Below are 18644 nucleotides of genomic sequence, written 5' to 3' on the forward strand. Positions count from 1 at the left end.
CTTTTTTTCTATAATAGAGGGTGTGTAATTTACAGAAAAAGCATGCTTTGCGCGCCGCTTCAGATTGGGGGAAAAAAAAACTTTCAATTCCTCCAAAGAAATTAGATTTACTACTCCTGCGATACACCTTTTTGCAGGGGTGTACAAATATCAAATTTTGTACCTCAAATCACACACGAATAGAAAAAGTGACTGCAGATGGAATAAAATATGTTCGACTGAATATCATTGCTTTAGTGTGTTTACAGCTTTGGAAGAAGAGCTCAAAGAGAGACAAAAGATAAATTGGTTAATCACAACCTGACATGTAGAGTTTGTGCACTGATTTAGAAATGGTACAAAAAAAAAAGGTGAATAAGAGACAGTGGATTAGTGAAAAAAGTTTGGCACACATTTTCTTGGAGACATGTGGGTTCTTCAACGTGCTCTGAATAGAAGTATATTTGACGGGCTGTAGCCCCTCCAGTCATTGAAATAAGGCCCTTGCTATGCATGCCTACTAGGACCAGTATGCTACTGAGGCATAGCCAACAAGTAATAACTCAATTTCTTGTTTATGCTATCCCATTGGCCGGACACTTCTTTCTCGCTTATTAACTTTGCACAGGTAACATTCCACTTCAGTTACTGTACACCAGAGTTACCACTCTGGCTTTGCTCAAGGTGTTGCTTGCATTAGGCTTTCTTGCAAGGCTTAGTCGTCGTGCAGAAAAGCCGACCCAAACAGGCGTTCGTTGTGGTGAAGCTTGAAGGATTGCATGTTGTATGGCAGAGCAAACTCTTATAGCTCTGTTCGTAAATTTTGAATACCTAGAACGAATTGCACTTCGGATAGAAGAAGCGTACAGAATAAATCTGCCATTTGCTCTCTATAGTAGCAAAATAGCGTTAACTGAGGTATACATGCGTGACACCTGTGATATCCAGCTGGACGTCACATTTGCAAGCTGGCTTTGCCGACTAAATGTGGCCCTGCCTGAGGCATAATCAAAATAGGAAAAACACAGCATAATTTACACTACGTCACTCACTTTAGAGGTGCTGTTGGAAGTTTCTAGGCTGTTGCGTTCATGTGTTCCAGGGTATCGCATTTTCTCACTACTTACATTTTGAAAGCTCGGTCCATATAAGTTTGGATAACACATTTGCCTTAATCGTGGGTCTCTATTTTGCGATCTTCTGAAAAACGTCTTCAGGATCTGCCATGTGTTCTATAGCTTGATACAACTTAAGGAGCTGTGCGTTCTGTAGGGAACCTTAGCAGGTTATTGATGCAAGCAAAAATTACCAAAAGCACTTTTTGTTCTGTTTTAAATTACGTTTCTGCTAACAAGAAATAGATCCAGTTTAAATTAAAACCATTATGTACTACCCACTGTAACGGCCTAGCGGCTAGGATGTTTCACTGCCATGATCGAAGATGTGGGTTCAATCCCAGCCATGGTAGCCATTTTTCTGGTAGAGGCGAAAAAGAAAACCTGTGTGTAGAGATTTTGCTGCACATTTCAAGGTCCCCAAGTAGTCAAAATTGATCCATAGCCCCCAATATGGTGTGCTTCAAGGTGCATGTGCAGCTTCGGCACACAAGTTGAACAAAACCTCTCCACCCCCCCCCCCCCCCCCCCACCTCCTACACACACAAAAAGGGTATAAGTTTCAGCTGTCGGGGTTGCTCAATTACATAGACCAATATAGGACCTTTACTTTCAGATTTTATAATATTAAGACTCAAAAATTTAGTGCTGCTTTGACAGGCCAGTTTTATTTTATTGCAGCCTTTCAGAATTTGGGGTATTGTTTTCAACAGTGAGCAAACCATGGTGTACACCAGATATTGCCTTTTCCGACAAAAATAGCAGACAGGTAGGCAACGCTCTTTGTAGCAGTGCAAAGTTGTGCCACCTCTGTAAACATTTCGGTCGAGTTGTTGTCCCAGTCATGTTACGAATGGGAGCTCCTTCAATTTGTAATACTTCCATGGAGGCCTTTCCGACCAGCTAGTGTACACAGCCCAACAGTTCTTCAGTGAAAATATTCTGTATGCACTTCGTGAAAAATAAAGTAGGTTTGATGGCTTGCTTTGCTGCCATATTTTCATTTTGATCTGTTAGGCAGGACCTGGCGGTGAAGGTTACTCGTAGGACTGACACTTGGACAAGTAGATACAAACTATATTGAAAAGATGCAACACAAGAAAAGGAATCGCACTTGTAAATAAATTTTATTTACACAAATGCACTGTACACGCCATTTGTGTGGTTACAATGAGGTGTACAAAACAAAACTATAGGCACCGAAAGAATAGCAATGGCCATGAGAGGTAAACACGTACCCATTCAAAATTAAATCCTGGCATGCTGCAACTGCACTTCAACAACAATACACATATAATCCATGTGGATTATGTGTATGGTTAGTGAAGAGGATGAATGAAAGAATCTTTCCTTCTGCGCTGTTTTTTTTACTGCGCTGCGGCTAAAACCAGGCTGGCTTCATAGATGGCGACCTTCCCATGGCGGCCGGCGACAATGAGGGCCAGCGTGCTGAAAATTGCTGGGTAGGGACGGCGCACTCCATCAGGTGGTGCTAAATAATCTCCAACCTCACCAGCTTCACTTTGCTCACAGTGACTGTTGGCACGAAATGTAGTGGCTGTACCAATAACAACCGACCGTTCTAGTTAGTATGTATATCACCGGTCAGCACGTAGAATACAATGGCTCGTCCAGACCTGACTCTCACCAATGGAAAAGTCAACGTATACAACTAAACCACACGGGTACCACACTGTCTGGCTCGACTACCATTAATTTTTTAGCATTCCCATTCATTCAAACATTCATAACCTTTACCGACCTTGGCTCTACATGGAAAAGCTTTCTTTTGGCGTGACAGTCATTTGAGCACATGCGAAATTTGACAGGAACGCTTGAGTTTGTGCAAAGCATTTCCAAATTGGCCATTTAAAGCACGGAAATGCTGTCATTCTTGCGCGGGAGCATAACAATTTTCCAGCTGCAGAAGCACTAGTTGATCCAAGCTTCTTTAGGGGCTGCAGCTCTTTCACATAAACTGTGCCACTCGTGTAGCACCGTCCTCAAGGTGGCTCGCGAGCCCTACAGATGGCAAAGTTGGGTATACGAGAGTTGGCCCTGGTCAGGGCCGGCGATGAGAACCGTACACATAGTTATCTTCATGATATCTTTTTGAGCCACGCCCGTATACCAAAGCGATAAGAACCAAACAAAAAGAAAATGCTTTTGCCATGCCGCTGCTGGACTTGCTCAGTAAACCATCGGGTTGACTCAAAGTGCAACGCAAGAAAATTGCACAGGATCTCATCATATTCTAACAGGATGAGAGCGCGGCAGCGTCTTTTATGGCTTGGTTTGTTGTCGAGCGTTCCGCCAATGCCGCCTATAGCCTACAATCCTGACAGTGCACTCGGTGCAGCCACTCATTACAGAGTCACTATCCATGCTGCTGCGACACTGCCTCGACTGAAGCAGAGGGCCAACAAAGATTGCGGGAGCAATTTATTTGAAGCACATTTATTTTGGTGTTGCACGTCTTATGGAGCGTGTTGCAAGGAAATCGGAATTGACCAAGCGCCAAATGTTTCTTTTTCTGCAGCAGTATATGCAACAGTGCACACCAAGTGCTTCTTGTTTATTTTTTTCTGGTCCACGCCATAGAACAACCATCCATGGAATGCCATGGATGTGCGCACCATTCTGTGACGTGGAATGTTAGGAATGCATTAGGAAATTGTCAGCTGTTGTGGACGCTTCTTGCAGACAATATCTGAATGTGCATTCTGTGCACACTGACCGGGTGCAAGCGTTTCGCAACATAGCAAGTAATATTTTCGCATTTAGAAAGCGATTCACTGAAGCACACTGTCGAGCCCACAGGTGTACTTGCCGCAGTGTCAATGAGCTTATAATAAGTGCAACAAACTGAGGAGGAGGCGAAATACCATTGACAACAGGCGGACAAATAGCTCACAATGCTTCAATGGGGATCACAAGCAGCACAAGCTGTTGCACTGGCATAGGAAAGAACTAAAAAAGGCCAAACAAGGAGAAAAAAAAACACTTGGCATCGGCGAGCATGGGAGGTCACTGTATATAAAGTTGGTCGGAGCAAAACTTTTTCATAAACCCCCTCTCAATTGTTTTTTAACCACGTTCCTCACTCCGCCGCTGTCATTAAAACAGTTGCACGAGGTGTGCATTTCTAGAGCAGCCGTTTTTCTTATGAAGGCAAACAAAATTGCCTTCGTGCGCAAAGTCTTAGACAACATTAATGCACCAACTGGTTTAATTAGCCGATAGTCTGCAACTACGGTATGCATTACAGCTAAAGTATGGCTTCCGTGCCTTAACCTATAAATTTTAACTGCTGTACGGAAAAGAAAGCAAGCTTCATTAAATATATGTGCTGACAGCAATGTAAACTTAAAATTTCTTGTAACAGAGATAGAAATTGTTTCAGAGCCAAAATGATAAAATTCAGTGCTGAATGATGCAAGGCACCACTAAGTACTGTCATATGTACACGCTAAGAAAAAAGTTTAGCAGTGTCAGTAACTCTTCGTAAAACTTTTCTTTGTGCCCTTTGGCAGGGCATGAGCAACAAAATGTCACTGAATTGCTCCACAACAATCGCTTTCTTCTTGTTGCTCTGCAAGTGCCATAGCTCCAGTCCAAAGCTCAAACAGATGAGACACTCTACCCCGCTGACCACGAACAGAAGTTCTTGACTCACTCCAGGGACACAACACCAGTGGTACCAATCTGCACCAAGTTTGTTGCTACCTGGCTTGTGGCTCCCTGCTGGCAAAAGAAAAAAAAAAATGTGCAGTGAAAGTTAGACAAGGGATTGCAGGGGGAAAAAATCAATTTCTCCTTTTAAAGGATTGCAGGGCACACTGCGATTTCACGTATGCATAAGCAAACACACATGCACTCCTTAATGGAGGCTTCATGTCAATGAGGCATGGGTGACATAACATTGCCCCTTTGGAAGGGAGGTGTGTTCTCTTCATCTTGCTGGATTGCATGGCCAGCATGACAAGGATGACAAGACCGAGGGAAGGAATGATGATGTGGAACAGAAACAGTGGCATTCTACTAGTTCATAACTGTCGCACATAAGAAGCTGCACTACTTCATGACTTTCTTACATTAGTGAGGTTCACATCTTCTTGTAAACACAGTTGCGATCCCGCTCATTGTTCCCCACCCTCTCCTTAGCGGGGTGCGGCTCCTGCCCCGAGTCAGTGGCGGCTTTAACGGCGTGTCGTGATGCAAGTAGTACGGATAAATTTTAGCCCAAGCTTGGTAGGTGCCGTACCTTATCGAATCGCATCTGTCATTTTGTCAAAGTGTGGGGTCAATGGGCATGGAACAAAAAAGTGACTTGCAAGACAGAAAAAAAGAGTGTAACAATGTTAGACCACACAGAAAACATAGTGCAGTAGAAACAAAGGACAAGGTGAGGCCGGGGCAAGAGCTAACTTTCGACAAATGCTTTATTGCAGGACCTGCGCTTATAAAAACATCTGGCTCATAATAGGAGAGAAAGAAAGGAAAACATCAAAACGAACAACGAAAGATGAGACAAAAACCACCACGCGCCACCTACGCCAAGAAATAAATCTCTAGCTTTCGTAAAGCCACAGATGGTCTATTGATGCTTTGATCACCGGAACATGCCATCTCAGCTGCTTCCACAAGTTCTTTCATCAGTCCAGACTGGTGGTAATGCAAAGCAATCATCTCATCGTGCAGGGGATAACACAGGTATCCCGATACACACTTTTTACAATGGGCAGCCCGCTGGCCGTCAGTAGCAACGCTGCTTACTTTATTCTTGTACTCTTAAATGGACATTCAAATATCTGCTTGTTTGGCCAGTATAGTCGCTGCCACATGAGAGTGAAATTTTATAGACAGCATGATGCCCACAGCGTACCAGCTTAGAGCAGACCGGTTTTTGCACACGCGTTATAGGCAGGTTAACCTGCACAAGCCCAAAAGCCTGTTCGGGGCTGTGAACAAGACATTGATCCCACTAACAGCCACCTGGCTGCCCATTGTAAAATGTGTGTATCGGGAAACCTTTGTTATCCCATGTACGACCAGACAATTGTTTTGCATTACCACTACTCTGGGCTGACGAGAAACTTGAAGCAAGTGAGATAGCATGTTCTGGTGATCAGTGTGTCCGTAGACTGTCTGTGGCTTTATCAAAGCCAGAGCTTGATTTCCTGGTGTAGGCGGCATGTGGCGGGTTTTATCTCATATTTTGTTGTTTATTTATTTTTTCTTTTCTCCTCTTACGAGCCATATGTCTTTATATGTGCTGGCCCTGCAATAAAGCATTTGTTGAAACCTTGCACTTGTCCGGTCCTCGACTTATTCTGTTTTTACTGCGCTATGTTTCTTGTGAGAGTATGAACCAACACGCCCAAACATTTTTTCTTCTGTTAGACCGCATCCAGGGCATAACAAAAGTTCACAGAGCGAAAGAATGTTAAGTGAGCAAACAAGCTTTTCTAGGCAATGCCCAGGGGCGTCGGGTATGCTAGGTACAGCAGTTGCTGCAAGAACCAATGGAGAGTGCAGTAACTGCACAGAGACGGCAGTAAGAGGAGGAGGCTAGGGTATATATAGTCAGGATCCAGCTTACATCGCCTTATCGTCTGGGGGTAGGGCAGCGTATCGCCTTTATCACCTTCCAATAGTTTCAGGGAGAGAGGCCATGTAATTCAGCTGATATTAGTGCTCATTATCACGCTTTTAAAACTTCGCAGAGTAAACAATGCCAAGGTCATCATGAAGTGTTGAACCGAGAATAGTGTCTCAACTAGTTGCACAAAGCAAGATAAGTAACAGTCACTAAGCAGTGCTTAGCATGCTACACATGCCCTAAGCAGTGCTCAGTGACTGTTCGAGCGCTACCACATCGATTCACATTAGGTAAACAAATTTTTCTCATCCGGCATGCATTGCATTCTGTAAGCATATATGCTGGTGCATGTATATATGTGTGCCAGCATATGTTGTATACATATGCACTAGTGGCATAGGCAAGATACATAAACTTGTGTATAGCTTCCTAGCCAATGCATTTTGGCCTTGGCAACTGCAACACCACCCGAAGGTAAGACTAGCCAGATGAAATTGTGGTGGAGGAACTCCTGACGTTTGTACTGTGGATACAGGAAAATTTTGATATAGTCAGGTACACATCACATTTTCTGATAAAATGTGGCACTCCCAGCATTCAGCTGAGCGACAGTGGGGTGCTGGTACTGGATGAATTGCATGGACATTGGAAAGTAACGAAACCCTGCAGTGTACGATTATAGCATTCCAGGTTACTCCATGTGAAGTAATACGTGATAGCTTAAGCAAAAAGCACCATATTCGTTTGGTCGGGGAAGTCAACCAATGTGTAAGCAAGGTGCTCACTGCATGTTCCAAAACATGCAAACGTCTATTGCAATCTCGTCCTGTCTATTATGTTCGGCTATTACGCACGCTTTCAGTGTTTAATGAACTTCTTATTTTCGCTACACACGCCCATTGAACGTCCGCACAACCAGCTGCGCCACCGATGCAGTGAGCAATTTTTGCGATTGTCGCCCTCGCCTTACCCCGGTCCAATGGGATCATACGTTAACACAAATTTACTCGTAAATTTTAACATCATAAAAATCAGATTTAATCAAATTTAAATGTTTAGAGAATAATATTCGATCACTGACTGATTCGCACAATCGTTACTCGCAAGACATCCAATCGTCATCGCATCGTCACTGCAAGTTCTTGATCCTAATATCGGCACATCGTAATGGTCATTCTACGTAGTTTTTAACGAAATCGATGCCACAAGGCAAGTTACACTGACTGCAAATCATGCCTGAACATCCAAGGAGTACTATAAAAACAACGGCGCAACCGCAAACAGTAGGGCTCTTTGATTTCCAGTCTCGGACTCACCGCGGACTCCCCGAGAAGCAGTCCGGCATTCGATTTTCCCATGTATCCCTATGACTTCGGGGAATCCTCGGACTACCCGCGGACTACCCACGGCGAGTCCGAGACTGTAAATCGAAGAGCCCCAATGAAGCAACCAAGTTACAGCCACGGGACGTGCGACAACGCCGGTAAGCAGTTCGGCCTCTTCCACTGGCTAATATTAGTACTTTACACATGTTAGCTGTACAGAACCGCTAGGCTCCGAAGCTTTTCCGGCTTCGGGTGCGTCACTTAAGCTCAAAAACAGCGTACTATAGACCGTAACTAATGAATAAGCGGTATTTGAGTTCGATAACTCAATTGCCGTAAGCATACATGGGCGCCGCCATCTTGAAGGTTTGTTTACATTAATGTTACCAGACCAGCATCAAAATTTCGCTAAATTTAGCGGCCACTTACAATTATTGCGATCTGAGTACTCGTTAAGCTTCAAAAGAAAGCCAAAATAGCATGGTATTAATCCACAAAAACGCGAAATCCGCTGTAGCAAATCATGGTGCACTTGTAGCAATTGTAGAATGTGCTTGTAGCAGTTGCTTCAGCATGGTAGTTTGGCGGCAAATTTTAAATGCATACAAGCAGATTTGTATACAGTGTTCGACCTAATCTCTTGTTAAGTATTGGTGACAACATGTTATTTAGCTACGCTGTCTTTCGGTTGGTAAGCGCGCTTTTTTTCCGTCATGCCGCTGCTGCTGACTGTGTGGCTTGCTGCTAGTTTTCTTTCAAGAAAGCCCCGCATTTATACGTTCCTTTATGTGTGACCAGCCATTGGTAACAGTCACGTTTTCACTGTCTTTTTCATGTGGTGCAAGCTATGTTCCATCAGGTGTATGTAACACCTGAGGTAAGCTTCCACAAATTTCTGCATTCTCCAAACGGGTGAAATAGAACAAGCTATGAATCTGACAAAAAAAAAACAAGAAAAGCGGCGGGCAACCAAGAATAGCTTGTTTTTTTTTCTTTTGGTTCAGAAACAGCGATTTCTTGTGTATGGTTGGAGCATTGTTGGAAAAATACACTGGCACATTGGAGTCCAGCCTGATGATACCTTTGCCCTCTGTGCACATAAAGCTGAAGTATCATTCGAAAACTCAGAATGCAAAATAAATGTGCTGAATACTGTTGGCAGACCAAGTGTGTTTTGTTCTTCAATTGCAGTGAGCTGTTTACGGTGTGTGATTTTGAGATTATTGGTAGCAGCATATCTGCATTGGGTGCGCTAAAAGTAAACATGATACAAAACTAGGATACTGCAAACTTTTCTGAACACTGCGCTAGGAATAATCATCAACGAAAAAAAGACGGCTCAAGAATACGATACTCCTTAATGCAAAATTGGAGCGCAGTGCAAACTGCAGTATTCTCGGCGACAGCGTGTAGCTGCTGTGTCTCAGGAAGTGATCGTGTCTCAGGAAGTGAGCGCCTCGGTGCCACTGAGCATGTCTCGCGTGGCCTCTGCGTACTGCCCTCCCTTTCACACTTTCATTTTACTTTCCTCCTCCGCCTTCCTGCTTGCTCTATCTCATTCATCTCCAGTGCCCTCTTCTTCGTTCGGTTACAACAAAGTCGACGGCCACACGAAACCACAGGAGTAAAGCGGGCACTTAAAGCCAACTGCATTCAAAATTTCGACCTCTTGAAAACACCATTTCCGTATAGTCTGCTGAAAAAGAAAGCAAGATGCAAAATACAACGGCCGAAATACGCGTGTGGACGCCGCAAGCGGTCAGCAAAAACCGGCGATTTTGAAACCGAAATCGAGGAGAGCGCGGCCATTAAAATGACATTGCAGCCATCCAGCGAGCGGCCGGACGGCGTGCGGGACAGCAAATGGGTGAAGTGTTCGCAGCAGAGCTTGACCGGTTCTCTAGCTGCATGGCTGGCCAGAGGAAGAAGCCACCGTCAGCTGGAGCGTCACAGGCGTGTCATGGCTGTTTACGCAATCTGCCGGCAGGTGCAGCGTGGTCTGCGGTGGAGCTTTTTTAAACGCTTCTGACTGGTTAACGAGGCAGTTCACGGGGCTACCACTCGTGTCCCAGCTGATGTGGGGGTACTACTAGACATTAAAATAAATTTGGTCGAGGTGAAATTTGAGTGCAGTTGGCCTCTTAAGAGGTGCGCTCTAAAAAAGAAATGGCAAGCAGATTGCCTTAGCAAGCTGCGTTGCAAAGAAATTATTTCTGTAGCTGAACAGTTCTGAAATTTGGTTGGTTCTGAAGTTTGATTGATTGTGGGGTTTAACGCGCCGACGCAACGCAGGCGATGAGGCGCGCCGTAGTGGAGGGCTCCGAATTAATTTTGACCACCTGGGGATCTTTATCGTGCGCCGAAATCTCGTACACACGAGCGTTTTTGCTTTTCGCCTCCATCAGAAAAGCGGCCGCCGCGGCCGGGAATCGAACCCGTGACCTCGTGCTCAGCAGCGCAACGCCTTAGCCACTGAGCCACCGCGGCGGGTGGTTCTGAAGTTTGTTCAATCTATCCCAGTCCTATAACTCCAGCCCTTTTTCATTTTTAAAAAGTGTGTTTTCCTGTTTTTCCTTACATTTCTTTTTTGCTGCTGCAGCAGCGCTGAGAGCATGAGCATGCAAGACAGAAGGTAAAAAGTGGTATGGTCACGACACCTTTCGCTTGCATTACAAATTTCCTGATCCACTTTACTCGAAGTAGTAGAATAATTAAATGAAGCATCAGTTTTACAGTTAAAAAATGGGTAAAAGAAGTAAGTCCACCACGGGTATAAACATTTTAAAAAATGAGATGTCTATTTATATGTTGTATTAGCTGGCGCAGAATCTAGCAGTACACCCGATGTCGAACCACATTCCATACCGAGACACGGTGCTAGTAACTCCAATACCTTCAACAAACATCACGTAAACTGATAGGTTAGCCTGGTGCACTGTCGAAGCACGAGTCATGAGGTCCCCAGACAGCTCCGATGAATATCACGCAATCTGATAGCTTCAGCTGGGAGGCTATGGAGCCCTGCAGTGTTGTGGAGCCACCAAGGACTTGCTTTCGTTTTGTATGTTATTTCTCCTTGTAAGCCATGCTCCATGTGTACCCAGGGAATATAGTGGCTCTTCACTGCTTATAACACTAAATATTTATCCTCATGGAGCAGATAAGGTTTGCAGCTCATTAATACAGAAATAAAAGTTGGCTCTGCCACATGACATGCAGACTTCCAAGCTTCACTGCATGACATTTTCTTTAGTGTTAGCTTTTTTGGCACGACGCCGAAGCCATGCAAGAAAGCCTACCACAAAAGCCTTGCACAAGAGTGGAACTCTGGCAGCCAATGTTGGCTGAGGAGCAACGCTACCTGGGCAAAATTTATAAACTGGAAAGAAGTTTCCCATCAATATGGTGGTATGACTGAGAAACCAAGGTTTATTACTTGCTGGGAATGCTTGCATTATAGTAAAGGTCATACCAACCACTAACGTACCTAACCTCTTTTCAATGCCTGGAGCAAGCCATTCAAATGCAGTCGACGCTTGTGGAATTTTCAGGTAATTGCAAGCAATGCTCTTGCCCCACCAATGTTACATTCAATTCAGTAGAAGAAATTGCTTGGTAATTTAAAGCTGAAACCCAATTTTTCGATTAATTGAAAGTTATTTCGAATAAAAAGCATCAAGGTGAACATCACATCTTGATAAAATTGGAAATTTTAAAGCGTCAAAACACCGGCCGTGTCCTGCAATGTTGGCACCATCACAACCGAGGCAGCGCATAGCTGATAAAGCAGCCGGTCACTTGAGACTTGTGCCAGTCTAAGAATCTCTCTTTTGAGGCCCTCAACCTTCTTTGTTGCGCACAGCTCCGTGCAACAGTTTGCGTGGTGAAAGCTTCAGGCTTCGATTTTCACCACAAGTCTGAGCTAACACGGCAAGCTGTGTCACATTCGAATAGGCAACAAAACAAAACCAAGAAGAGAAGATTTTTGCGGACCAATGGCAATGCGCTATTGTGCTTTCTGTTTTTTGTTGCGGACTTTGTACTAATGGTAGCCAACTGTATAATTTCTCTGGTCACAACATGTTGAGGAAACCGCATTTTCCACGGCAGGGTGTGCCAAATTTCATTCCGCTGCCTTTCCAAACTGTCTTAATCTTTTAAGGGGCAACCACACCCAGCGACAGCGAGAAGCGACGTGAAAACTGTAACTCAATGGGTACACCAAACAGATAGCACGAGTGACAGCAACAAGTGAAAAAAATGATCAAACTGCCGCCAATGCCCTCCGTCGTCGTCGTTCGTCGCTGCTGCTCACTTGTGGGCTGCTTCTGTCCAGCAAAAAGCAAGCGGCGGCGTCAGCCCGTCGCCTTCTGCTGTCGACTCCCTTAGCAACCTGGTTATAAACATTTTCGCTTGTCACCGTCATCCACACCACCAGTTTGCTGTACCCATTGAGTTACGTTTTGCCGTCGCTGCATGTGGTTGCCGTTTACTCGCCATTTTTTGTACCATTTTCCTAGCGATACATAAATATTTTAATGCCTCAGGTCCTGACGACTGCCTAAGTTATCTTTTTTGTCACTTTGTTTTAAAAACTTTATAAACAATGAAAAAGATATCTGTATTCGAATATATTTGATTTATTCAATCCAGTCAGCTTTTGCTATTTGTATTTTATGCACAGTTCGAAATTTCCTGTTCGCACATCTCTAGTTAATATGTTATGCAAGATTAAATGAATGAACAAGCTGACCAATTGTTCAAACTTTCTAGGGAATGTGAGAGCAGTTGAAAAAACGAATGTACACAGAGAACAAAATCTCACTGGTAATAATTGTGTGTAGAAACCAGGGTCAGAGCAAAAAAAGAAATGCCAAAAGCAGATATCTAACGCACAGTAAATGCCCCCAACGAAGTAACTTGTGATGTTTCCATGTGAAGGAAGAGAAAGAGCAGGCTCAGAGGAGGTTGGCACTGGACAACTACTTCTGAGCCTGCTCTTTCTCCTCCTTCACATGGAAGCATCACAAGTTTCTCCGTTGTGGGCATCAACTTCCTGACTACCTGTGATTTTGTACCCCTTCTCTCTCTTCTACCGTCTTATCTTTTCTTCATATGCTGCATGGCCAAAATATGAAGTAAAAAAAAAAAGTGGTTAGCAAAGGGTGATACATGAAAATTCTAGTTGAAGGCTGTAGGATAAAGCGAACAGCAATAGGGATCTTGCAGTTGTTGCCATTTTAACCTCTCGTCATGGCAAACAAAAAGTCAGAAAAATCAGATGGTGAATGGCTTCAGCATAGTTTCAGACGTCGTTATACACTGGCACAATAGGGTGGACGGCAGCACCACTGACGTGTCTGAATGATTGGACAATCTAAAAAATCAGTCTGTGACTGTGTACAGGTACCGTCATAAGTAATTGGAGCACAGGAGCTGTGGCCGAACTGTATCGGAGCGCCGTGTAGCTGCACCGGCGGTAAATGAAAGGACGAAAACACGCATGTGCGCCTGCCGACGGCGATGACCCATCTATACCTCTCAAACCCCTTTTTAAATTTGGCTTCGAGCATTGCTCGCAGCACAGTGCCGCTCTCGGCAACGATAACAGAGACGATTCTGGCAGCGTCTCTGGCGCACTTCCAGCTGCCGGAGAAGTGGCGCGCTGTCACGGGAATTTGTAGTGAGTTTTTCGTTCAAATATTTTTACGTGTGTACGCTATCAGCGCCATCGCCGAGACCAGTATGCTGCGAACAATGCTTGAAGCCAGGTTAAAAAAAGTGGTTTGAGAAGTACAGATGGGCTATCGCCGTCGGCAAGCGCGCATGCGTGTTCTCGTGCTTTCATTTACCGCCGGTGCAGCTACACGGCGCTCCGATACAATTCGGCCGCAGCTCCCGTGCTCCACTTATGACGGCACCTGTATGTAAAGATCGAAGTCAAACATTGCTTTCAGGATTAATTTTTCATCAAAGAATTTGGCATGACCTACTCGTTCGAAAGCACCTTTTGTCGCATGAAAGCTTGCTGACACCTATGACAATGCCACCAAGGAACGAGAGGCTTGAAGAAGACACCATTCAGTGGAGGGGTGTGAGAGAAGAAAACCCAGGGGCAACAAATGGATATGGACAAAGCAAGATAGCAGCAATTGGAAATGCAGCAGGCAGGCCTTAGTTCTTGTTCTACAGTGTACACAAATGGGCTCAGGACGATGGCTATAGCATGAGCAATGCGAGAAAAATTCTCGTCTAGTGATGTGAGACCGGCCAAGAAGTGCCCCGTGTTAGCGAAAAGTAGCGATTGCTACCTATTCTTTGATTACCTACGAGACTCCTGGAATTTCGAAACCACACTTGTATTGCTTGAGAAAATTTCTGCTGAAGTGCAATTACGTTAGTAAATTGCAATCTTTAGCAATTCAATAACCTATAAAACGACCATGCTCAGCAACCCTTGTAGTGCGATTATAGCAATTGAAAAAGAGAAGCAGCTGCATTACGTACACTCAACACCAACTGTCGGGAATCAAACGTGAGTGTGTTAAGTGGGCCCACCACATGCTACACAGTATTTGTTCATTGAAAGCATCAAGTATCTCTATTGCACTTTCCCTCCAACAGAATAAGTCATGACATGCATTCCGTGAAATAAATTCCATCTTCCAACTCCTGCATACAAACGCTGAAAATTCTCCATTCTGTTTAAAAAAAAAAATTAGAACAGAAATTGTGAGGACAGGTGCAAATTGTATCGACACACACACACACGCACGCACGCCACATATATATGCGGCTCCTCAACAGAAATATACTTGCACTGCACTGTCTACGAAAAACAGGATCGGGAGCACAGATTCGGCGAAACACTTACATCCGCAATGAGAACAGTGGCACCCTGTATGCCAAGGCATGGACAAGCAGTCTCTTGAGGTAGGTCTGGCTCTTAGAAACGCAGCAGGTCACCGATCAGCCACTCGAACACATGCTGGGACTGTGGTGGAAATTTATCAGCCCCTGTAACGAAAGCGCAGTGAGCGGCGTCTCGATGACACATGATACGAAATAAATGTCTCCGAAACATTGCTTGCTTTACATTTGTGCGTGCAATCTAAAACCCCTGTTCTGCTTACTACGGCTGTTAACGTAGTAAGCCTCCATGTAATAACTGCCACTAGTGGTAAGCATAGTGACACCACAGCAGATTCTAGCCAACAGTTACGCATATGAGCCTGTAAGTTAAAAAAGAAAAACATCACGACACTAGCGTGTGTTTCGGGTGTGCTTTCGCAAGAAATGGCACGTAGCTTATTCACTTTGAAATTAGCCTACACTTCTACCACGAACACTAAAGGCAACATCACCTTGTGTGTTTTCTTCTCCGTATGAAAAGGGCGATGTGACAAGTCTAAACACTTACCTCCTCACGAGCTTGTTGCTACCACCGACGTTGACGGCCACGAAACCGAGCTAGCGAAGTCTCCGACTTTGCGCCGTCGAAGCTGAGGCGCAGACTGACGTGAGGCTCGGTAGGACCCTAGGAACTTCAGTTGGAGTAAAAGCTGCGATTCCAAACCACGAAGGCGCACAGGCCGTCCGGCCGTTCTGTCGAAACGGTGCCGGAGAAGCAGGGAGAAGCACGGCCCGCGCGGACGGACAAGCAAGAAATGCGCAAAACAATGTTGTCAGCACGGCCAAAGGCCCTCGATTTTTCAGACCAAAGTTGGAGACGTTTTGAGGCAAAAACGACAGCGTTGCCAGCATAGTTTGGTGCGTTTAGGCCGATTTGGCGGCGGTCGCGGGCGGGTTTTAGTCGGATGCGTCGCATGCGCAGAGAGCAGTGGAAGTGGAGGCAGATACCGCTCCGCGCGCACTTCACGCTTTGGAGGAACCGTCACCGTGCTCTAAACTCCGAATACTCTATTGTTATTTTGGGCCTTCCGCTTTGCAATGTCGTGTTGTCGATATCAAGAATTTTATGCCACTCGTCTATGTTAGGTCATGGCCTCCTTTATACTTTAGGAGGCCATGGTTAGGTATGCCCGTATCGAGATGGCATCAATGATGGCGGCGCCCGGCCCTTTGTTTACAGTGCCAATGCCGCTTCTTTGACTGTGTCTGTGTTTGAGAACTAACTTCAGGGAGTCGATTGGGGCGGGCGTCGTTTCGAAGTGAAACGGTGTTGGCGTGCAAATTTATTTACCTATTGTTGCATCTATTCTTGGGTTTGGGCGTCGCTTGAAGCGGTGGAAAACTAGGAAACACGGCGCGCCTGCCACAACCGATGAATAGAAGCATTTGCTTGCCAACACCGTGTCGCTTCAAAACGACGCCCGTCGCGTTAGAGAATTGACCCCCAGCTTTCCTTTTTTTCAGGAGTGACGTTCGCTGGCCGGAAATTGACGGATATGATGGGTCGTGTATACTTGCGTAGCCTAGCACCTGCGGGGCGTGCTGTTTGAAGGGATTGCGGCCTGTAAGTGCCGGCCGACTGCTGCAGCGCTGGTTTCAATCGAGGTTTCACTAACTTCGTGTGTACGAGAGGACAAGAGACAGTTCTTGGAAGCGTACGAGGTTATTCGTTTTCGTTCCTGGCGGAGTATGTTCCGGCGTTCGGCTCATTCGGCAACGCGCAAGTACACGCCCAGTTTGCTAATGTTTGCTCAAGGCGTGAGTAACCTCGAAGAATTTATTAGCGCACGTTCTGTGACCTTCATTCCGCATATTATTGGTTGCGCTGGAAAACTGGGCTGACATGCGTTCATAAACGCCGTGCCTCACTTGCGCCGTCTTTGTTGGTCGCATTTTCCGAGTCAAGTTTCGGCGCTGTTCATTTTAACGCCTGGGTTGCGAAATGCGCACTAAGCCCGGCAGCGCAAACTAAGCTGTCGTCAGCGAGGTGCTCGTAATTATGAGCGAAACAGAAGCAATGATCTCTCTCTCGTGAGTCATTTCCTAGTTTGCATATCGAAAGAGCTACTGTGCTTCCCGAAGCAGTGTGCCCTCTCCTTAGTTGTTGCGATAACACTTGACGGTCAAGCTCCAAGAGACTAAACACAAGACGCCAATACCGTATCGATCTGCTTGTTGCAATGGCGAATTGTCAAGCCGTCGTGAAAGCACCCCTGGTCCGCACAGTGCCTTGTAGAATAATATTTGTCACTCTGCTAAAGTGGAGTGTAAGCGCTTAGTTTGTTGTGCTTTTTATTTGCAGGCATTAGTCTCGCCAGTGAACCCCTGAGCTGCTGGGACGAAAAGATCGTGTTGAAAAGGCCCACCATCTGCATTCTGGCCTGGCCGCAATCTTCGAGTCCATTATGCATGACCGAGCAGTCTACTCATCTTCTCTCCACTGTCTCATCTGGTCCTACCAAGTGTCTGAGCCTAGCTGTGCCATCTGCTGAGAAGGAATGTGCCAGCTGTTCACCCAGAAAGAAGGCCACTCTTAAATATTTGTTGTTGTGTAACAAGTGAAGGTTCTAGCAACATTTAATACTACCTAGGGGTGCTGTCTGTGTCAGTGCTGCTAACTTCATCAGTGCTTGAGCTGCTCTCTCATTTGTTACAAACTGCTCTTTTGTTTCCCATTGTTGGTCATCCTTGTTCAGTGTCCTTCATTTTGCCAGCTGATGCTGCTGTGGTTGTCGTCTCACAGATGTCTGATGTGCTGAGCTGTTGCTATTTGGACGGGTTTCAATGATGTACTTGGGTCGTGTATGAAGAATGCCATAAGTCAATGATTATTTTTTACTCAATACGGTACTTTATAAGTGAAGCATGGCAGAAATTTCATTCATTTGTCATTGCATAGGTATTTGTTATCCAGCTTCTAGAATTTAATTTCTTATAGCCTAAAAGGACACTTAGGTCAGTTGTAAACATTGCCTTTTAAAATTTGTAAGCCAGGTTTTCAGCATTTATGAGTGATTTACACCCATTTCTTAATGAAATTGTGGTCAAAGGGGCTGTCTTCCCGGCACTACTTGCAAGCTGAATTGCTGATATTGACCGTGACGACACCCTGGAAAGACCTCAGGGGTAAATTTCATGGGGTGCTAGCTTGTTTAAAGTGCAGTGAACAAATGCAAAAGTACATGGACGCCTCGTGAAGCAGTGAATGCAAACGCATTAATGTTCCGTTGCCAAATCTGACCACTCATTTCTCTTCCTGTGCTTTTTTTCTTTCCCCATGTACACACTGGCCGCGCACCATCTGTTGGGACATTGCTATATGAATGCAGGTTTCAGTAGATGCTGCATGAAGGCACTGCTGTCAAACACCGAGCATAGCGGGCATTTCGCACAACGCATTCACTGGGTGCACTCTTAGTTAGCTGCAGCCATTGAGTCTCCGTGGTGTTGGGGATGCGTGCGTGTCTAACATTTTGGAGGCTCTAGGTTTGATTCCCAGCCACATCCACAGTTGCTCAATTTTTTTTTATTCGGTAGCTTTACTTTGTGTATGGGAGCTTTGGTGAGAAAAACACCGTCAAGTTGAGCACTCGTTTACCTTTGAACGCTCTCTGAGATGCTGGCATTTCTTTTGTGTGTGCAAACCATCCTTCAGCCACATTGTGCACTGTCTCTATCACAGCGACACCAGGTGTTTGACCTACCGAATCG

The 18644-nt window shown here is 45.2% G+C and overlaps 1 protein-coding gene and 1 long non-coding RNA gene across 2 annotated transcripts in view; one reads left to right on the forward strand and one right to left on the reverse strand.

Annotated features, from left to right (window-relative positions):
- Positions 1–18644, forward strand: part of LOC144166320 (uncharacterized) — a 71460-nt gene that overhangs the window by 36598 nt on the left and 16218 nt on the right. The gene's annotated exons all lie outside the window — the stretch shown is intronic.
- On the reverse strand, positions 1937–15839 carry LOC144166335 (uncharacterized). Its single transcript, XR_013321645.1, has 3 exons — positions 15442–15839; positions 14896–15038; positions 1937–4838 (listed from the first exon to the last, which is right to left on the reverse strand). It is a non-coding gene; the product is annotated as an uncharacterized LOC144166335 (long non-coding RNA).

The sequence above is a fragment of the Haemaphysalis longicornis genome, unplaced genomic scaffold (assembly GCF_048455015.1).
Source record: "Haemaphysalis longicornis isolate Haplotype H1 unplaced genomic scaffold, Haemaphysalis longicornis Haplotype H1 scaffold_169, whole genome shotgun sequence".
Lineage (NCBI taxonomy): Eukaryota > Metazoa > Arthropoda > Arachnida > Ixodida > Ixodidae > Haemaphysalis > Haemaphysalis longicornis.